The sequence below is a fragment of the Scyliorhinus torazame genome, chromosome 6 (genome assembly GCF_047496885.1).
Source record: "Scyliorhinus torazame isolate Kashiwa2021f chromosome 6, sScyTor2.1, whole genome shotgun sequence".
Lineage (NCBI taxonomy): Eukaryota > Metazoa > Chordata > Chondrichthyes > Carcharhiniformes > Scyliorhinidae > Scyliorhinus > Scyliorhinus torazame.
This window is the reverse complement of record NC_092712.1, coordinates 269,033,757-269,052,040: the sequence shown is the minus strand read 5'-3', so window position 1 is coordinate 269,052,040 and position 18,284 is coordinate 269,033,757. Positions and strand designations below refer to the sequence as shown.

The 18,284-nt window shown below is 48.9% G+C and overlaps 1 protein-coding gene across 2 annotated transcripts in view; it reads right to left on the bottom strand.

Moving 5' to 3' along the window:
- LOC140425427 (E3 ubiquitin-protein ligase RNF144B-like) overlaps positions 1–18,284 on the bottom strand; it is a 117,327-nt gene that overhangs the window by 31,742 nt on the left and 67,301 nt on the right. The gene's annotated exons all lie outside the window — the stretch shown is intronic.

The window sequence follows — 18,284 nt, the reverse complement described above, 5'->3', positions numbered from 1 at the left end:
ATATGGGGGAGGGGGGATATGGGGGAGGGGGGATATGGGGGAGGGGGGATATGGGGGAGGGGGGATATGGGGGAGGGGGGATATGGGGGAGGGGGGATATGGGGGAGGGGGGATATGGGGGAGGGGGGATATGGGGGAGGGGGGATATGGGGGAGGGGGGATATGGGGGAGGGGGGATATGGGGGAGGGGGGATATGGGGGAGGGGGGATATGGGGGAGGGGGGATATGGGGGAGGGGGGATATGGGGGAGGGGGGATATGGGGGAGGGGGGATATGGGGGAGGGGGGATATGGGGGAGGGGGGATATGGGGGAGGGGGGATATGGGGGAGGGGGGATATGGGGGAGGGGGGATATGGGGGAGGGGGGGATATGGGGGAGGGGGGATATGGGGGAGGGGGGATATGGGGGAGGGGGGATATGGGGGAGGGGGGATATGGGGGAGGGGGGATATGGGGGAGGGGGGATATGGGGGAGGGGGGATATGGGGGAGGGGGGATATGGGGGAGGGGGGATATGGGGGAGGGGGGATATGGGGGAGGGGGGATATGGGGGAGGGGGGATATGGGGGAGGGGGGATATGGGGGAGGGGGGATATGGGGGATATGGGGGAGGGGGATATGGGGGATATGGGGGAGGGGGGATATGGGGGAGGCTCACCCTGCCTGCTCTGACGAGGTCGTTCACCTTCTTGTGGCACTGGGTGCCTGTTCGTGGTGTCAGGGCCACAGCGGTGACGGCCTCTGCCACTTCCCTCCACAGACGCCGGCCGTGGCGTGGGGCAACTCTGCGGCCGTGCCCGGGATACAGGGCATCCCTCCTCTGCTCCACCGCGTCCAGGAGCGCCTCCACATGGCGTGACTCGAACCTCGGGGCTGAGCGACGGCCAGCCATCCAGTCGGGTGTTGCGGTCGGGTGTTCTGGTCGGGTGGGGGGGAGCATCGCGGCCTTATGAGCCGTCACGCCGTGCAGCGCGTATGACGCTGCACGGCGTGAACCACTGCGCAAGCGCGGATCCCGTTACGTCGCTGCTAGCCCATTTTGGGCCGGAGACTATCGACCCATTTTTCCGACGTGACGCAAGTCGGATTTGCGCCGTTTTTTGCGCCGATCGGCGGACTTTCCGCCGATAACGGAGAATTTCGCCCCTGATATTTATCCTAAAATATAGCACTCAAAAGCCAGGAAGTTATTTAGAGGCTGCGATTCTCCCGTTTGAAGACTTCCTGCTGGTGGGAGTACTCAAGTGTTTCCAGCTGGAGCTGGGAACGTAGATGACTTGCCATTCAAACACACTTAGAATTTTTTTTAACCAGGACCGGGGTTTCCTTGCTATTCAATGGCACATTGGGGTTATCACTGGATACAAGGGGGCGGAGCCTAATCTCAGAGGTCCCACTCCTCAAGAGGTTAAAGCGCCATTGTTAAACGACATCCTGAACTCAAAATCCTGTTGTAGCCCACTCCTTCAGCCCATGGGTGTCCCCCAGCACCACCTCCTCACAATTCCTCCCCTTCAGTCCTCGCCAGTTTCCTCAGGCCCCACCCTTCGACAGTGCCAACCAGGCACCTTGCAATTGGAAGGGGGTGGGAAAAAGGGGTGGAACAGCCTTGCTACACTTGTCTCTAGGGTGTCGATGGGGGTCCGGGGGGCTTGGGTTGGGCTTTCCATCTGCAGCCTTGAAACTGTCAGCATGTCAATATTAAAGATTCTAAGAGAGTTGAAGTCATCCCATCTGCAGCCTTGACTCCTTTAAACTGTATGTCAACATTTTAAGTTCAAAGATGTGCGAGATGAAGGTTGAAGTATTCCTTTTAATGCATGGAAACCTTTTGAAGTGATATTTTTCTGAAGTGAATTTCATTGCCCTTTAACTTATTGAAGACCCCCTGCAAGCTTAGAGGCCTAAAAGCTTTGAACTGCATTGATCACATTCAATTGCATAGCTTTTAATAGCCTCTTGATTGAAACAGAAAATACTGGACAATTGCAAGAAGTCTGACAGCATCTGTGGAGAGAGAAGGGAGCTAACATGTCAAGTCTGGATGACTCTTTGTCAAAGCTAGAGAGACTGGAAATGGGGGTCAAGATTTATACTGTTGGGGGGGGGGCTGTGGAGGAGTGGGTCTGGATAGGGGGCCAGCAGTAGGTGGTGATTGCTAAAGGTGTCAAGAACAAAAAGACAAAAGGAATATAAATAGGGCGATTAAGGCTAAGAAGGGTGCTGAGAGTGGCACATAAAGAGATTAGAATGTGTGAATGGCAGAAAAAAGGTAAGAAGTTTGTTCAAGGGTAACTAGGAACAATTGGTCCAAGTGGGGTGGGGAAAACAGATCAATGGAAGAAATCAAAGTAAATTGATAGAAATAAAAATGGGGTGAAGGTGGAGGAGAGAGTTCACAGTCTGAAGTTGTTAATCTCAAATGTTAAGTCCAGAAGGCTGTAACATGCCTAAATCGGAAAATGAGGTGATGTTCCTCCAATTTGCGCTGGACTTCACTGGAACATTTCGATTAGGCATGTCACAGCAACCCCCTCCCCACTACAGTATAAATCTGACCCCATTTGCAGTTCCTCTCTCGCTTTGACAAAGAGTCATCCAGACATTAGCTCCCTTCTCTCTCCACAGGTGCTGTCGGCCTTGCTGAGATTGTCCAGCATTTTCTGTTTTTGTTTCAAATCCCAGCCTCCGCAGTAATTTGTTTTTATTTTAGCCTCTTGATTGAACCTGCCTGGAACTGTCAAAGGAAGGATTTATTTATATTGTTCTACAGGGGTCCATTAACTCTCAGGTACGTCGAATTTTGAGCAGCTGTTCTTTCTAAGTGCTGTCGTTTTTTTTAAGAGGATCCCTCATTGTTCTCAAGTGCTTCCGAGAGAGAGCAGCGGGGGGGGGGGGGGGGGGGGGGGCAGCAGCAGCAGCTGCCTGGACCTGTCAATCAAGTGGCTTTTAACACCTGAAGGAGAAAATAATGACAGAAATGTGGTGAAAGTAGAAGGCAATGGGACTAACTGGACTGCTCTTGGAAAGAGCCAGTGGACACTCGATGGGCCAAATGGCCTTCAGCTGTGCTATACCATTGCCTGATCCTAAAGTAAATGCACTGTTGTTATCTGATGTTCCTGACTGGTTGAAAATCAGAGTACGATTATCAATAAATATTGAAGATAAAAGAAAGTTGCTGATTTCAGAGAAGTAAAATATTTGCAGCAAATGCAGCTTTTCTTTATTGGCCGCTGCCTCACTGCTACCCAACATAAATTGACCTTTCACTTTAAACGTCCTCCTCAACAGTCTGTTTCCAAGCTAACCCATATTCCGAAGCTTTGCACATCTTGCGAGTTCATCTACATACAGCAGTGACCCTTTAACAATTAAAAACCAAAAACATCTGAGTCATTACATTTTCCACCGTTTTAAGGAATTCATCCCATATTTGTTTAGGTCTGTTTCCTAGTTGACTGAAGAGCATGGGAACAGAAAAGCAGGGTGGGTCTGATGCATTACACACATTACACAACTTTGCAAAACGCTATGGCACCACTGAGTCATACTATCTCCAGTAATACAAAAGCAAAACATTGCAGATGCTGGAAATCCAAAATAAACAGCATAAAATGCCGGAAACACTCAGGAGCATCCATTTCTCTCAGGAGGTTCTGCTTGACCTGCTGAGTATTTCCAGTTATTTTCTGTTCCTATCTCCAATAATGTTTGATCAAGTATTGAGGAAGTGAGCATTTGTGCACTGCATTTCAGGTGAGACTATTGAGAGTTAAAAGATTTCCAATATTGCATTTTTCTTATACTTTAGGATATATAGGAATCAGAAACAGGATTCAACTCACAGTAGCATGTGGTTTTCAATGGGCACACTTATGCTTTAAAATTAAAATACAACTAGAACCCAGAAAATTAAATCACCATCTCGCCCCAGTGTTCTGCACCAAGTGCGCCCAGTCCTGTTTTGAGCCAGACCAGTTGGTACCCAGCATGCCTGTCCAAAATCATCAGGTGCTTATTTAATTTTTGTCAAATGAAGGTCCTGCACCTTTTTTCAGGACTTAGGGCAGCACGGTGGCACAGTGTTTAGCACTGCTGCCTCACAGCTCCAGGGTCCCAGGTTCAATTCCAACCTCGGGTGACTGTCTGTGTGGTGTTTGCACTTTCTCCCCGCGTCTGCGTGGATTTCCTCCGGGTGCTCCGGTTTCCTCCCGCAGTCCAAAGACGTGCAGGTTAGGTGGTTTGGCCATGCTAAATTGCCCCTTAGTGTCCAAAAGGTTAGGTGGGGTTGTGTGGATAGGGTGGAGGCATGGGCTTAAGTAGGGTGCTCTATCCAAGGGCCGGTGTAGACTCGATGGGCCGAATGGCATCTTTCTGCATTGTAAATTCTATGATCTAAACAAAAAATGCCATTTTCAACATCTCCATTATGCCACTGATCAGCTCTACAATAAACTACTCATCCTTCACCTTGCAGACAATCACCGTGAATTTGACGCCAAGAATGAATCTACATCACAGCAGTTGGCATTTGCAACATTAGACAATCGGCTCCGCATGCCTGTCTCAAGCCCGTGACAGATAGGCTCTTTATCAGAGTCAATTACTTCATCCTCTCCCCTTTGGAGGCAATAAAGCAGCATGACAAGGCGGCATCAGAATTGCAAGCTCCTCGGAGGTGTAGTGCACTAATGACTGCACATGCATACCTTTGCATGGGCAATAGTGCAGGTCAACAGGAAGGGTTTCTGTTCACTGAACAAGCAGCTGGTTGTGAAAACAAATATAACATGTCAGAATTCCTTCAACTTCATATTATGGGATAGTCAATTTTACAACACTGTTGAATCTCTAGCCACACTATGAGAGACAGCGGGATGGATTCTCCGCTGTCGGGATGCTCCGTTTTGCCGACAGTCCAAGGGCTTTCCGACGGCATGGGGCTGCCCCACAATGGGAAACCCCATTGACCAGCCGGCGAAACGGAGCATGCCGGCGGCCTGCTGAACCAGAAACCTGGCACTGGGGGACGGACAATCTAGCCCAGCATCTCTAGTGCTGCCGCCTGTGTTCAGAAACTAGGCAAGCCAATGTGTGCTTACTTGATGGTTATGCCACCTGCAATTTTTTTAATAAATGGTTTTGATGAATTGTGTTGTCCAAATACTGTCCAAAAAGATCATCCATACAACACATTCCTACATATAAAAACTGCCACTCGAATTTCATAGGAAATCATATGATTCAAAAGGAAGATGCGAAAGTGTCACTCATTGTGGTGTACTGACAGGCTGAGCCACCGACTGATTAAAAAAAAGATTCTCTTTGTGCTTCTTGGCTGTTGAGTGGGCCGGTTTAGCTCAGTTGGCTGGACAGCTTGTTTGTGATAGAGCGAGGCCAACAGCGTGGGTTCAATTGCCGTGCCAGCTAAGGTTATTCATAAAGGCCCCGCCTTTTCAACCTTGTCCTTCGCCTGAGGTGTGCGATCCTCAGGTTAAATCACCACCAGTCAACTCTCCCCCTCACAATGGGGAAAGCAGCCTATGGTCCCTGGGACTATGGTGGAGACTTTGGGCGCGTTTAGCCGGGTGTTTCCTGGTGCTCGCAGCGCTGAGAAACACCATGCTGTCCATCTGGGTGCTGTTGCAATTTGGGGCCTCAGCGGGGAACTCCTCACTGCAGGAAGAGATCGGGATGCAATCTTTAAATGGCGACCTGATCTCAACCACCGAACCCCCCAAAATACGCAGCTCACCTCGGGAGCAGTCCCCCCCCCCCCCCCACATGCGCAAGGCACCCCCAGGCCCGATGCCCGGTGCAGGACAAATGCCAGCCTGGCACACTAGCGCTACCCACCTGGGCACCTTGGCAGTGCCAGGCACTACCCTGCCCAAGGGGCAACCGCCTGGTGGCCTCCAAGCCCCTGGGGAAACCCTCTCAAGTGCTGTTCCATCTGGTCCCCATTTGTGGGGAGCAGCATTGAACGTCGCTCGCCTGAGGTCTCCGAGGCGAAGGGGTTAGATCCCAGGGACTCAGTAGATCAGGCAAGTGCGTATTAGGAGACGAGTTGTCTCGCTCTAATATGCAAATTTGCCAGATAGTGATTCAGATCGCAACATCACGAGAGGCGTGGCAAGTCGGCTAGATCCCAGAAGAGGGATCTACCGGCCGCCTTTCACGCACACCGCGGCCAGTGGATCACTAACTTACTTATCTGCTGAATTCCCTCTCTTTGCTGGCCTACAAAGAGCTTTTAAGTTGCAAATTAGAGGGAGTTAAGTCACTCTGGTTCATTTCCCAGCAGCCAATTGCCAACAGTGGCCCTGACAGAAGCCTGCTATGTATTAGCCATTCCTGTGTGCTACCAAAGAAATTGGAGCAGGAGAAAGTAATTTCCCCCCATGAGCTTGTTTCACCTTTAAATAAGATAATGGCTGATGTTCTACCTCAGCCACACCTTCCTTCACTATTCCCATAACCCTCGATTCTCTAAGTGTACAAAAATCTATCAATCGCATACTCAAAAACGGAACAAAATTCCAAAGGCTCACAATCCTTCGAGTGAAGAATTTTCTCCTCATCTCAGCCTTAAAAGTCACGCTCTTATTTGGATGCTGTGACACCCTAGTTCTAGATTCTTCAGCCAGTGGAAACCTCTTCCCACATCTACCCTCTCAGGCCCCTACAAAATCTTCTGAGCCCCAGGGTGCGTAGGCCCAGTTTACTCAATCTTTCCATAGAATCCCTACAGTGCAGAAGGAGGCCATTCAGCACTTAGTGAGCCCGATTCTCCCAAAAGTTTCAAAGTTAATTTGTGGCGGGTTTTTCCAGGGTGTTTCCCGCCGTCACTATCAGTGAGTTCCCCACCGCTATTCAATAATAAAAATAGCTTGTCACAAGTAGGCTTCAAATAAATTACTGTGAAAAGCCCCTAGTCGCCACATTCCGGCGCCTGTTCGGGCAGGCCGGTACGAGAACACTTAAGTCACTTTTTTGGGCTCTGTGGAGTTTCTCACCGGTTTAGTCCACACTTGGAATTTTTGTTAGCACTGGGGAGCTGCACTCGGATTGGGCCGCCATTTTGAAAGGGTGCCCCAATGTCTAAGTGAGCTTGTGGGTCCCCCACCCCCCCCAACCATGGGTAATGTCACCCCCGATACACATGGACACTACCCCACCCCACCCCCAGGTGAGGACACCCCGTAATTGGGTCCCTGGGGGTCCCCCCTCTTCATTCAGCCCCCCACCCCCCCTCTTCAGCCCCCCCCCCCCCCCCAAGCACCTTTCAGCACCTACTTCCTTCTAGGACTCCCACCCATCATCCACCCAACCACCTGCCCTGCACTCCCCCACCCTTCAAACCCTCCCTCCACCCTCTCCTGCTGGGAGAGGTGAGTGCATATTTAAAAGAGACTTCAGTTCCTGGAGCAGGCCACATGCTGCAGGGTTGCTGGGAGAGGTGAGTGCATATTTAAAAGTGCATAGTTTACAGGTTGAGTGGCAGTTGGAGACTCCAGTTCCTGGAGCGGGCCTATTGGCTCACTGGAAATCAGGCAGGGTACAAAAGGTGTGGCAGGAGTGCCATTAGACACGGAGTGCTGATTGGAACAGAGTGCATCTGAGTTTAGGTGAGTGACTGAGTGCTGATTGGAACAGAGTGCATCTGAGTTTAGGTGAGTGACTGAGTGCTGATTGGAACAGAGTGCATCTGAGTTTAGGTGAGTGACTGAGTGCTGATTGGAACAGAGTGCATCTGAGTTTAGGTGAGTGACTGAGTTCGGGTGAGTGGCGAGAGAGGGCTGTGTTTTTGTTGGTGTTCGGGTTTATTCTTGAGGTTCTATAAAAAAAATTATTTAAATTAATTAACTAGTTGAATATGGCTGAACAGGTGATGTGCTGTTGCTGTATGATGATGGAACTGGTGGATCCCATTGAGACCGTCAGTGACCACATCTGCAGCAAGTGTTGGCTGCTCGAGGAACTTCGGCTCAGAATTGATGAGCTGGAGACCGAGCTGCACACACTGCGGCACATCAGGGAGGGGGGAAATTACCTGGACGCTTTGTTTCAGGAGGCAGTCACACCCGGTAGAATAAGTACTGTTAATTCGGCCAGTGGTCAGGGACAGAGTGGTGTGACTGCAAGGGAGGCAGGTAGGGGGATCCTGAGTTTAGGAGTTGAGGAGCCTCAGCCCTAGACCTTCTGCAACAGGTATGAGGTACTTGCTCCCTGTGTGGATGAGGAAGAGGGCTGTAGGGAGGATGCGTTGACTGACCACTGCACCGTGGTACAGGAAGCCATTCAAGAGGGGGGAGCAAAAAGACAAGTGGTAGTTGTAGGGGATTCTATAATTAGGGAGATTGATGGCATCCTTTGTAAGCCAGATCGTGAGTCCCACATGGTATGTTGCCTGCCCGGTGCCAGGGTGAGGGACATCTCTGATCGGCTTGAATGGATTTTGGAGAGGGAGGGGGAGGATCCAGTTGTTGTGGTCCACATTGGGACTAACAACATAGGTAAGACTAGGAAAGAGGACCTGTTTGGGGATTATCAAACACTAGAGACTAAATTAAAGAGCAGGTCCTCCAGGGTTATAATCTCTGGATTACTACCCGAGCCACGTGCCAATTGGCATAGGATTGAGAAAATTAGAGAAGTTAACACGTGGCCAAAGGAGTGGTGCGGGAAAGAGGGATTCCATTTCATGGGGCATTGGCATCATAACTGGGGCAGGATGGACCTGTACCGTTGGGACAGTCTTCACCTGAACCATTCTGGGACCAGTGTTCTAGCGAATAGGATAAATAGGTTGGTCACAAGGACTTTAAACTAGCAAGTTGGGGGGGGAAGGGAAGGGTAAAGCTATGGACAGTATAATGGTTAATGGAGAGCAAGGCAGCAGGTTACGTGACAGGTTATTATGTAGAGATATGGGTTCAAAGACAAGGAAAATTAGAAGGAAGGGTAAGAGGAACAATAATTTGCGAAAAGTTACTGATCAAGGTGTTAGGATTCATAACAAAGACATAAAAAACAGCATAAGTGTACTTTACCTGAATGCTCGTATTATACGGAATCAGGTGAATGAGTTGATGGCGCAAATCATCTTGAATGACTATGATTTAGTGGCCATTACTGAAACATGGTTAAAAGATGGTCACGACTGGGAGTTAAATATCCAAGGGTATCAGACTATACGAAAGAATAGAATGGACGGCAAGGGCGGTGGTGTAGCTTTGTTGTTTAAGGATGGCATCCGGGCAATAGTAAGGGATGATATTGGTGCTATGGAGGACAAGGTTGAATCAATTTGGGTGGAAATCAGGAATAGTAAGGCGAAAAGGTCACTGATAGGAGTAGTCTATAGGCCACCAAATAGTAACAGGATGGTAGGGCAGGCAATAAGCAAAGAAATAACGGATGCATGTAGAAATGGTACAGCGGTTATCACGGGAGATTTTAATCTGCATGTCGATTAGTTTAACCAGGTTGGTAAAGGCAGCCTTGAGGAGGAGTTTATAGAACGTGTCCGGGATAATTTCCTGGAACAGTATGTAATGGAACCTACAAGGGAACAAGCGGTCCTAGATCTGGTCCTGTGTAATGAGGCAGGATTGATTAATGATCTCATAGTTCGGGATCCTCTTGGAAGGAGCGACCACAATATGGTGGAATTTAAAATATAGTTGGAGGATGACAAGGTAAAATCAAACACTAGTGTTTTGTGCTTAAACAAAGGCGATTACAATGGGATGAGAGAAGAACTAGCTAAGGTAAACTGGGAGCAAAGACTTCACGGTGAAGCAGTTGAGGAACACTGGAGAACCTTCCGAGCGATCTTTCACAGTGTTCAGGAAAGGTTCATACCAACAAAAAAGACGGTAGAAAGGGGAAAAATCGACCGTGGATATCTAAGGAGGTGAGGGAGAGTATCAAATTGAAGGAAAAAACATACAAAGTGGCAAAAATTACTGGGAGACTAGAGGACTGGGAAGTCTTTAGGGGACAACAGAAAGCTACTAAAAAAGCTATAAAGAAGAGTAAGGTAGACTATGAAAGTAAACTGGATCAGAACATAAAAGCAGATAGTAAAAGCTTCTACAAATATATAAGACAAAAAAGAGTGGCTAAGGTAAATATTGGTCCTTTGGAAGACGAGAAGGGAGATTTAATAATAGGAGACGGGGAAATGGCTGAGGAGCTGAACAGGATTTTTGGGTCAGTCTTCACAGTGGAAGACACAAATAACATGCCAGTGACTGATGGAAATAAAGATATGATAGGTGAGGACCTTGAGATGATTGTAATCACTAAGGAGGCAGTATTGGGCAAGGTAATGGGGCTAAAGTTAGATAAGTCTCCTGGCCCTGATGGGATGCATCCCAGAGTGTTAAAAGAAATGGCTAGGGAAATTGTAAACGCACTAGTGATAATTTATCAAAATTCACTAGACTCTGGGGTGGTCCCAGAGGATTGGAAAGTAGTAAACGTGACACCACTGTTTAAAAAAGGTCGGCAGAAAGCGGGTAATTATAGGCCGGTAAGCTTAACTTCGGTTGTAGGGAAAATGCTGGAATCTATCATTAAGGAGGAAATAGCGGGGCACCTGGAGGGAAATTGTCCCATTGGGCAGACGCAGCATGGGTTCATAAAGGGTAGGTCATGTCTGACTAATTTGGTAGAATTCTTTGAGGACGTTATCAGTGCAGTAGGTAACAGGGAGCCAATGGATGTGGTATATCTGGATTTCCAGAAAGCTTTTGACAAGGTGCCACACAAAAGGTTGCTGCATAAACTAAAGATGCATGGCATTGAGGGTAAAGTGGTAGCATGGGTAGAGGATTGGTTAACTAACAGAAAGCAGAGAGTGGGGATAAATGGGTGTTTCTCTGGTTGGCAACCTGTAACTAGTGGGGTCCCTCAAGGATCAGTGTTGGGCCCGCAGTTGTTCACAATTTACATAGATGATTTGGAGTTGGGGACCAAGTGCAATGTGGCAAAGTTTACAGACGATACTAAGATGAGTGGTAAAGCAAAAAGTGCAGAGGATACCGGAAGTCTGCAGAAGGATTTGGATAGGTTAGGTGAATGGGCTAGGGTCTGGCAGATGGAATTTAATGCTGCCAAGTGTGAGGCTATCCATTTTGGGAGGAATAACAGCAGAATGGATTATTATTTAAACGGTAAGATGTTAAAACATGCTGCTGTGCAGAGGGACCTGGGTGTGCTGGTGCATGAGTCGCAAAAAGTTGGTGTGCAGGTGCAACAGGTGATTAAGAAGGCTAATCGAGTTTTGTCTTTCATTGCTAGAGGGATGGAGTTCAAGACTAGGGAGGTTATGCTGCAATTGTATAAGGTGTTGATGAGGCCACATCTGGAGTATTGTGTTCAGTTTGGTCTCATTACCTGAGAAAAGGACATATTGGCACTGGAGGGAGTGCAGAGGAGATTCACTAGGTTGATCCCAGAGTTGAGGGGATTAGATTATGATGAGAGGTTGAGTAGACTGGGACTGTACTCATTGGAGTTTAGAAGGATGCGGGGGGGATCTTATTGAAACATATAAAATTATGAAGGGAATAGATAGGATAGATGCGGGCAGATTGTTTCCACTGGTCGGGGTAAGCAGAACTAGGGGGCATAGCCTCAAAATAAGGGGAAGTAGATTTAGGACCGAGTTTAGGAGGAACTTCTTCACCCAAAGGGTTGTGAATCTCTGGAATTCCTTGCCCAGTGAAGCAGTTGAGGCTCCTTCTTTAAACGTTTTTCAGAAAAAGATAGATACCTTTCTGAAGAATAAAGGGATTCGGGGATATGGAGTACGGGCCGGAGAGTGGAGCTGAGTCCACAAAGATCAGCTATGATCTCATTGAATGGCGGAGCAGGCTCGAGGGGCCAGATGGCCTACTCCTGTTCCTAGTTCTTATGTTCTTATTTTATGGGCATGACCCCCCCTTGTCCCCTGGCAATGCTACCCTTGCACTTGGCCACCCTTGCACTGGCACCCAGGCAGTGTTCCTGCTGGCTTGGCAGTGCCATGGTGGCCACATTCCAGGGGAAGGGCCACGGAGCCACCCTACACTTACCCTGACCACCCTGGGGTCTCCGGTAGCCCAGGAGACCCTCCCCTCCACGGGTGCCGTTCCACCTGATCCACGTTTGTGTGAACCAGCACTGATTGGCGCCCGGCTGCAGCCTCCCCGAGGAGGCCGAAGAATCGAGGGAGGCTGCTGGATCTCGTGCATGTGGGTTGTAAGTAGGTTTACGACCTACTTCAGCCAGCGTCATTTGGCCCCGCCCATTTTGGGAAGGGTCCTGACTCTAACGTCTTGCGGGACTTCGGAATTCCCAGGAGGCACGATCCTGTCGGGGAGCTTGCTGGAGCCCTTTCCTGGCATTCCCCGGCCGCGTTGCGCTCAAGCAAGAGCCCAACGCGGCTGGAGATTCACGCCAGAGTCACACACACTATCTGTGTCCACTCCCCTGCACTATTCCAGTAACCCCACGCATTGATCATGGCCAAATCCACCTAACTTGCACATCTTTGGACTGTGGGAGGAAACGGGAGCACCTGGAGGAAACCCACGCTGACACAGGAGGAACATGCAAAGTCCACAAAAAGTGTCACCAAAGGCCAGAATTGAACCCTAGCCCCTGGCGCTCTGAGGCAGCAGTGCTAACCCACTGTGCACCGTACCACCAAGATAGGACAATCCCCTCATCCCAGTATGAGTGGTGAAAGCTCATTGTGCTCACGGTAAGACATGTGTATCCTTCCTTAGGTAATGAGATCAAAAATATTAACTGTACTTTCAGGGGCAGCTCCCTGCTGATGGGTGTGCAGGTGTGTGTTGGGGGGGGGGGGGGGGGCCTGTTCAATTCCCTTTGTGGCTAGACCATCAGCCTTCCGTCCACCCTGACTTGTATATTTGGGTGTCAGGAACAGCCATCTCCTACCCAGTCTAATTTTGAGGCAGTAATTATGTGGGGGTAGAAGTCCACAGGTCATCCTGCTTAGTCCTTGGCTGGGAAAGGGATTGGGGTGGTGGAGGGGCCACCTCCCTCATAGGCCACGTTTCCATATTTGAGCATCCACCCAAGATCTGTCCCACCCAGAGAGCTGTCCCTCATCCCCTGTCCATCAAAACCTCCCATCCTCCATCACGGACTTCGCTTTCCTGTCCCCGTCATGACTGTCCCACATTGAGCTCTATCCTAGCTCCAGAACGTACATTCTGACTGAGACTACTGAGCTGTCAGCAAATCAAATTGGAAATTGGCTTGTTCCCAGCAGCAAGACAGCCAATATTAGCAGCAATGCCATTCCTGGTGCTGGAGCGGCAAAACCTGCCACCCAATAAATTCTGCCACCTTCAGTATTCTGGGGTAGATCCCATCAGGCCCTGGGGACTTATCTACCTTAATATTTTTTAAGCCGCCCAACACCTCGTCTTTTTGGATCTCAATGTGACCCAGGCTATCTCCACACCCTTCTCCAGACTCAACATCTACCAATTCCTTCTCTTTGGTGAATACTGATGCAAAGTATTCATTTAGTACCTCGCCCATTTCCTCTGGCTCCACACATAGATTCCCTTGCCTATCCTTCAGTGGGCCAACCCTTTCCCTGGCTACCCTCTTGCTTTTTATGTCCGTGTAAAAAGCCTTGGGATTTTCCTGAACCCTATTTGCCAATGTCTTTTCGTGACCCCTTGCTCGAGAAGTGGATTGCTATCTGAAAAAGGAGAATTTGCAGGTTCTGAGGAAAAGGCAGGGAGTGGGACCAGGTAACTTGCTCCTACAAAGACACAGGGCGGGATTCTCCGGTCTCCAAGGCCGAAATCGCGTTCGGCGATCGGCCGGAGAATCCACGTTGGCGCCAAATCAGGGGCAGCTTTTGCGATGCTCTGGCCACTCCAACACAGCTTACTCACAGAGTACGCCACGTGCCGTTGGGACGGCTTCAGGATGTTACCCAAGGCCGTCCCCCCGATGGGCCGAGTTCCCGACGGCGTGGGTCACTCACTCTATATTATTTTCCGGGAACTCGCCGTGGCGGCTGCAGACGGAGACCAGCGCCGCCACGGTGGTGGGGGGGCAATCCACAGGCGGGGGGTGGTCCGGGGGTGGTGTGCCGGGCCAAATGTGCGCAGTATTCGGCACGCCGGGTCCGCAAGCGGCCAGCACCATGTTGCACGGCGCAGCCGCTGTAGGCCGCCGCCGTGCGCATGCGCGGCCACGGACCCAGCAATTCTCTGGCCGTATCCGCAGCTGGAGCCGGGAGCTTACTAGCCCCTACCAGACGGAGCATCGGTGGCTGTTTTGCATAGTTTTTTCAGTCGTAAAACACCACCGATCCCATACCGGCATCAGCACTTCAGTCTCAAAATTGGAGCATCCAGCCCTCAATCCAGCCTTTGTAACAATGAATAATATTACACTGGTTCAGGGTGAGATGCTGATCAGAGTTTCGGATTACATCATACTGTTGCGGCAGGGTAGGAGGAAACTTTACACTATACATCTGTTATACCTAAACTAGTGTTAAGATTCTGTTGTTAAACCCTTTTTGGCTGTCCTGTGTTTTCCTTTTTATCAATGATGCAAGACTTTGAATGAAAGTCTTTGCTAGTAATTAAGTCTTTCCAGGTCCAGACAGAGCGACTGGAGATAGGGATAATCACAGGTTAAAGAGGCGTGAATTGTCTCAAGCCAGGACAGCTGGTAGGATTTCACAGGCCCAGACCAGATGGTCGGGTGGTTGAATGTAATGAGAAATTAATCCAAGGTCCCGGTTGAGGCCGTACATGCGGAACTTGACTCAGTTTCTGCTCGGCGATTCTGCGTTGTCGCACGTCCTGAAGGCGACCTTGGAGAATGCTTACCCGAAGATCAGAGTCTGAATGCCCTTGACTGCTGAAGTGTTCCCCGAATGGAAGGGAACATTCCTGCCTGGCGATTGACGCATGATGTCCATTAATCCGTTGTCGCAATGTCTGCATGGTCGCGCCAATGTACCACGCCTCGGGACATCCTTTCCTACAGCGTACGAGGTAGATAACGTTGGCCGAGTCGCACGAGTATGTACTGCGTACCTGGTGGGTGGTGTTCTCACGTGTAATGGTGGTCCCCATATCAACGATCTGGCACGCCTTGCAGAGGTTGCCATGGCAGGGTTGTGTGGTGTTGTGGTCACTGTCCTCCTGAAGGCTGGGTTGTTTGAAGGCAAGTAGCGGGGGTGTGGGGATGGCCTTGGCAAGATGTTCGTCTTCATCAATGACGTGTTGAAGGCTGCGAAGAAGACGGAGTTTCTCTGCTCCAGGGAAGTACTGGACGACGAAGGGTACTCTGTCGGTTGTGTCCTGTGTTTGTCTTCTGAAGAGCTTGGTGTGTTTTTTTGCTGGGGCACGTTGGAACTGTCAAATGAAGATTTGATAGACTTGGCAAGCAGAATCGAAAATGTACAATTGTGGTTGGTGGGGCCAGGCAGAAAGTTCCAGAAGGAAGGCAGATCTTATGAAGAGTGCCATTTTGTTTATGTGCTGTGAAGAGTTCCAGGCACGAAGCAGCTTTAAAATCTTCGCTCTACCTGTTGATTTAGAGAGCTTTCTACAACCTACAGTTTCTGATTGGATACATGATTGGGCTATCGGTGGCTACAAAGAGCTATGTCGGATGCAAAGAACATTCTCATATCTATTAACCCCTTTTTCAGTTTAAATCTCCCCCCCCCCCCCCCCCCCCCTCCCCCATTCCTGCCATGTCTGTCTGTCCGGGTGGAGGGTGGGCTTTAGGATTAGGTAGATTGTTAGACCATTGTTCCGTTATTACTTCATATATTCATATTTTCTTCTTGTTATTAATAAATAGTTTATTAACGTTTTTACTTGGAAATCTAGTGTTTCAGCCGTTCATTGATTTTTTTAAGGAAAACTGAACGTCAGCAGAAAGAGAGTGGGGGGAGAAAAATGAGAGGCATGGCAGCATAAAATAAGAGACGGGGAATCTAATATACGGGTAGTTAGGTGCTAGGGCGGGGGGGGTGTAGTTGGTTATGTTATTGTAATATTGTTGCGCGTGTCGGGCCGCTAGGCTGTTTAGGATGTTAATTTGTTAAACTGTGAACATTACAAATGCTTCAATAAAATATTTTCTGAAAAAAATCTGGTGTCCGCATCTCATTGCAGCAGTCTAGGCCAAAATCCCGATAAGTTAATAAGAATTATTTGTCAATTCACTTATGTTGCAGCCCTGGGTCGAGGGGGGCTGAAACGGATTGCGCTCGCCCAGGGTGTCGCGCTCGCCCAGGGTGCCATGACACTGGGAATACTTAATGCTCGACAGTGTAGGAAAATTCATGATCCAGCATAACTATGCCTCAAAGCTCTGATTGGCTGACAAATGGTCGAATTTTCAGGTGCTCATCAATCAACAGTGCAATTGCTTTGATTGGACATTGAAATTCTTCACTTTGCGAAACGCAAAAACCAAAACAGATCTTTTTCTTTAGACAGGAAATGAAGATTCAAGGGGTAACCAACGGAAGTTGCCAAACAGCCAGCCTAGCATTGCAAGATTGCCCCCGGCCAGCCGAGCATTGCATAAATGCCCCCGGCACTTCAATACAAAGCAAATTTGGTGTTACTTCAGTTGCAGGCACAAGACCGATTGCCATTAGTCAATTTTAATTTGATTTTGATACAGGCATTGCTCTATGACATAAAGCAAAAAGGTTGGGCATCAAAACAATCAAAGAAATGAAAATAACCGGGTTAGTGGCTACCTAAAAGCCAGACAGACAGCGCACAGCAGCAGCCCTGGTTGAAACTATTTAAATCAGGTACTTCAGCAGGCAGAAAGGAAATGGTTTGCAGGTCATATGGCAATAACCAAATACCCTGCAGGCACTTTCTAATATGGAACATATTCCAGTCTATGTCTCAAGACTCCTGTCTCAATCCATGAACAGAGGTTCATGTGTAATATGGAGTTTACAGGCACTTCTTTTCAGAGTCAAGTAACAAATGCTTCACTGTTCGATGGAGCACTGAAAACAACCCTATGATTTTGGGAGGGGAGGGAGGCACCGTCCGTTCTCGCCAGTGGGATCGTCTGGTCCTGCCGACAGCAAACATGGGTCTCCTGGTGGTGGGTGGTGGTGGATTCAAGAAGAAATCTCATTGACAGCAGTGGGACCAGAAGATCCCACCACCCACCAACAGCGGGCCACATCCCGCCGCCATGAAACGTGGGGCGTGCAAAATCCTCCCCCCTCCCATGTCAACTTTCAAGTCTTTTCTTTTTGATTTCTTATCACCCTACTGTCTGGAAAGTAACCAGATTCCAGACAGCTTGCAAAAATCAGCCAATAGCACGCCTGTAGGAAGCACAAGATTGGGTCCAAAGGATTTGGTCGCCAAATTCCCTTCCCATGTATGAAAATAATATCACTCGCCTCCACTCACTTTGATATCATGTTTGCAACTGGAAAACATAAGTTGGCAAAAGTGGGTAAGGATTCATCTCACAACACTGTGGTATAGATGAAGCATTGCCACCTGGCGACACTCAGTACTCAGTACGTGGGTCTTTCAACAGTCAAATCCACTTCCGAAGGAGATCACTTAGCATTTCAATTTTTGTCTTGATCTTTCGAAATCAATTACTTTTTGATAAAGAATAGCTCTGTGTTGCAAAGCGAAGACAGGACAGGAGGCCGAGTGACAAAAAAATGAAATCGGCAATCTGTTTGCCAACTTACCAATTGGGGTGGTGTGAAGAGTAGGTTGCACTTGCAAAAATTAACCGGGCGGTTCAAAGTAATCAGGGAGCTTATTAAGAGCCACTTTCTGACCAGGGAGCTTATCAAGAGCTCACTTTCTGACCATATGCAGGAGGGCGGATGGCCATTAGAGGGCCCTGAAGATGGCCAAAAGCAGCTAAGTGGGAATAGAAACAGTGGTAGTGGATCAGTTCAACAAGTGTGTAAGTTAGGTCAGAGAAAAAAGACAGAGGGAATAAACTTTTACTAACTAACCTTTCTCTATCCTATCCCAGGTCCCAGTTCTCCATTTGCCCCGGCCACTTTAAACATAAAGATCCTTTCCTCTTTAAAAAAAGATAACCACCACATACATAGCCAGCCACAGCAATAGTGCTGATTTGCACCCGAATATGGCTCACTTCCTGGGTGTCCTGCCTCCAGTCTCGCCCTACAGCCACTAATTGACAAATTCATATCGAGGGTCAATAATACATTGACCCCGTCCGAATCATGTTT